This window comes from Hyposmocoma kahamanoa, unplaced genomic scaffold (assembly GCF_003589595.1).
Source record: "Hyposmocoma kahamanoa isolate Upper Pololo Valley unplaced genomic scaffold, ASM358959v1 94033, whole genome shotgun sequence".
Lineage (NCBI taxonomy): Eukaryota > Metazoa > Arthropoda > Insecta > Lepidoptera > Cosmopterigidae > Hyposmocoma > Hyposmocoma kahamanoa.
Genome location: NW_020654882.1, coordinates 14,587 through 18,814, shown reverse-complemented (window position 1 = coordinate 18,814; position 4,228 = coordinate 14,587). Strand labels below are relative to the sequence as shown.

At 40.4% G+C, this 4,228-nt stretch overlaps 1 pseudogene; it reads left to right on the top strand.

Moving 5' to 3' along the window:
• The first annotated feature begins 2,564 nt into the window (after positions 1–2,564).
• Positions 2,565–3,694, top strand: LOC113238044 (annotated as a pseudogene).
• The last annotated feature ends 534 nt before the right edge of the window (positions 3,695–4,228 follow it).

Genomic DNA, 4,228 nt, shown 5'->3' with positions numbered 1-4,228 from the left:
GTACAAACATAGCACTTATTAGTAAATCCAAGATGACGGACACGATTTCTCAAAAAAATGCAATATGGGTATCGTTTTCGAGGTATTTGGGGATGCTCATTAGGAATATAGCACTTATTTGTAAATGCAAGATGGCTGGCACGATCTTTCGAATAACGGCAAGCTAGGTATCGTATTAGAGGTATTTGAGGGTGCTCATGACGAATACAGCACTTATTAGTAAATCCAAGATGGCGGACACGATTTTTTTTTAATGCAATATGTTTATCGTTTTCTAGGTATTTGGTTGTGTCCATTACGAATATAGCACTTATTTGTAAATCCAAGATGGCGGACACGATTTAAAAAAAAAATGCAATATGAGTAATGCAATATGTTAATCCTTTTCGAGGTATTTGGTTGTGTCCATTACGAATATAGCACTTTTTTGTAAATCCAAGATGGCGGACACGATTTAAAAAAAAATGCAATATGAGTATCGTTTTCGAGGTATTTTAGGATGTTCATTACGAATATAGCACTTATTTCTAAATACAAAATGGGGGGGCACGATTTTTCGAATAATGGCAAGTTGGGTATTGTTTTCGAGGTATTTGGGAGTGCCTATTACGAATATAGAACTTATTAGTAGAATAGAATAGAATAGAATCGTTTATTTCATGTTATCAATGTCACAATATTACAATTGGAAATACAATGTCAAGGGATAAATATGATCGTTAGTAACAAAATAATAATAATAATAATGAATATAAAATAAAGTAGTATAACTACTGCTTGTCGAATGAAATAAAATTAAAATTGTTTCAAAAGAAACTCATCGACACTGTATAATTCAATATCCAATAAAAGGATTTTTAGTCGGGTACAAAACGTTTCATCGTTTCTAACACTTTTCAGGTCTGTGGGTAGATGTTCGTAGAATCGGGGACCTATTACCCGCGGATTTCTAGTTGCAAGTTCGGTACGGTGGGCAACGGATTTTAGTGTTCCCGCGTTTCGTAACGCTCGGCCTCCGCCCGTACGTCGCTCATAAGTAGCCAAGTAAATCCAAGATGGCGAACACGACTTTTCAAAACAATGCAATATGAGTATCGTTTTTGAGGTATTTGGGGATGCTCATTACGAATATAGCACTAATTTGTAAATGCAAGATGGCTGGCACAATTTTTCGAATAACGGCTAGTTGTGTACCGTTTTAGAGGTATTTGAGGGTGCTCATGACGAATATAGCACTTATTAGTAAATCCAAGACGGCGGACACGATTTTTCAAAAAAATGCAATATGGGTATCGTTTTCGAGGTATTTGGGGGTGTCCATTACGAATATAGCACTTATTTGTAACTCCCAGATGGCGGACACGATTTTAAAAAAATGCAATATGGGTATCGTTTTCGAGAAATTTGGGGATGCTCATTACGAATATAGCACTTATTTGTAAATGCAAGATGGCGGGCGCGATTTTCCAAACAAATGCAATATGGGTATCGTTTTCGAGGTATTGGGGGGTGCCATTACGAATGTATCACTTAATAATAAATCCAAGATGGCAGACAAGATTTAATTTAAAAAAATGCAATATGGGTATCGTTTTCGAGGTATTTGGGGGTGTCCATGAAGAATATAGCACTTATTTGTAAATCCAAGATGGCTCACAAGATTTTTTTTTAAATGCAATATGTGTATTGTTTTCGAGGTATTTGGGGATACTCATTACGAATATAGCACTTATTAATAAATCCAAGATGGCGGACAAGATTTAAAAAAAATGCAATATGGGTATCGTTTTCGAGGTATTTGGGGGTGTCCATTACGAAAATAGCACTTATTTGTAAATCCAATATGGCGGACACGATTTTGTTTTAAATGCAATATGGGTATCGTTTTCGAGGTATTTGGGGGTGTCCATGACGAATATAGCACTTATTTGTAAATCCAAGATGGCTCACAAGATTTTTTTTGATGCAATATGTGTATTGTTTTCGAGGTATTTGGGGATACTCATTACGAATATAGCACTTATTAATAAATCCAAGATGGCGGAGAAGATTTAAAAAAATGCAATATGGGTATCGTTTTCGAGGTATTTGGAGTTGTCCACTACGAATATAGCACTTATTTGAAAATCCATGATGGCGGACACGATTTAAAAAAAAATGCAATATGGGTATCGTTTTCGAGGTATTTACTGATGCTCATTACGAATATAGCACTTATTGGTAAATGCAAGATGGCTGGCACGATTTTTCGAATAATGGAGAGTTGGGTATCGTATTAGAAGTATTTGCGGGTGCTCATTACGAATATAGCACTTATTAGTAAATCCGAGATGGTGTACACGATTTTTCAAATAAATGCAATATGGGTGTCGTTTTCGAGGTATGGGGGGGTGCCATTACGAATATAGCACTTATTAGTAAATCCAACATGGCGGGCACGATTTTTCGAATAATGGCAAATTGAGTATCTTTTTCAGTCCATAGCAATGCGCGTTCGGAAACGGACGTGCCACGACGAAGTGAGTTAATTACACCTAACTCGCGTTTCGAGCGGCACAAGCCGCTGCGCGTAATTGACAATGAGTTCCCAGCAACTCATTGCCAATGAGCTCCTGGCGTTCATTATACACGCTATCGACACCATGGATGAAGTCAGCATAGTGCAGATATGCAAATCAAGTTTCAGTGAAGATGAGATTTGCAGTGGCAAGATGCTGCTTTTCCAGCGTCTCGGTAAAGCCGAAGAGATGCCATCTCGCCAGAGGGATGGAGGCGTGAAGAGTCTCCAAGATATAGTCACGCTGCTGAAGGAGACTGACCCGGACGACGTGCCTACATTCGTGGCGAAGGAGCTGCACAAGCTGCCCCCCGTCACGTTCGACCACGTCGATGTTACTAGGCTGCTGAAGGACATTACGTCCCTGAAGTCTAGCCTAGCCGAAGTACAGTGTAAATTAGAGGCTTCGGATAACATCATAAGTGAGCTGCGTACCCAAGTTGCGTTATTAAGCAATGCTGTTTCGGTATGTAGGTCACCTTAAGCCTCTAATATAAACACACGACGCGGAGCAGCGCTGAATGCCTCTTTCAGCAGTTTCGAGTCGGCACACAATGCGTCACCATTCGTTGCTGCCACCGCGCATGATGCGCCGCGCCCCGCTGCCCGCCCCTCTGCCTCGGTGGAAATGTCACGCGTGTGCACGTCAACCCCTACACGTGCATACGCCGCTGTAGCCGCTTCAACTAGCCGACCCGGCAATCGGCTAAGGATAAAACCAATTTCCGTATTGCCTGTCTCTGAAGTTGCAAAACCACAGAGGCAGACGGTCCAATGCGACGAGGATGGCTTCACAAGGTGAAGAGGAAGCCCACCAGCCGTAACCAGTGTGGCACAGCTCCGACAGAACCGAACTTCCTGCTGCGGCCGGCCGTACCGACGACGTTGATGTACCTGTCGCAGCTGCATTACTCCACGAAGTCTGAGGAGATAGTGGAGTATATCAGGCATAAAACCAAATACACTCTTTGGGTCGAGCGGTCGGAGTCTCGCCGCAACGTGAACTTTAATTCGTTTGTGGTGAGAATACCGACCGAACATCTTTCGACCTTCATGAAAGAGGAATTTTGGCCGAAGGGTGTCATATATCGGCGATTCCGCGGCCGGTTACCTGACACCAGATTGCGCCACACGTCGCCGATAAGGGAAATCGTGTAGATTAGTTTTTATTATTATATTGTATGTATGTTTTTTTTAAGGTATATATAATATAAGTGTATTTTGTTTTTATATTGTTATGTATGTTAGTCTATAAGGTATGTATACATGGGTCTTTGTTACCTGATATAAATAAATAAAAAATAAATAAAAAAAATTTCCGGGGAATTTCGTTACGAATATAGCACTTATTAGTTAATCCAAGATGGCAGACACGACTTTTCAAAAAAATGCAATGTGGGTATCGTTTTCGAGGTATTTGAGGATGCTCATTACGAATTTAGCACTTATTTGTGAATACAAGATGGCGGGCACGACTTTTCGAATAATGGCAGGGTGGGTATCGTTTTCGAGGTATTTGGGAGTGTATATTACGAATATATCACTTATTAGTATATCCAAGATGGCGGTCACGACTTTTCAAAAAAATGCAATATGGGTATCGTTTTTGAGGTATTTGAGGATGCTCATTACGAAAAAAGCACTTATTTGTGAATGCAAGATGGCGGGCAC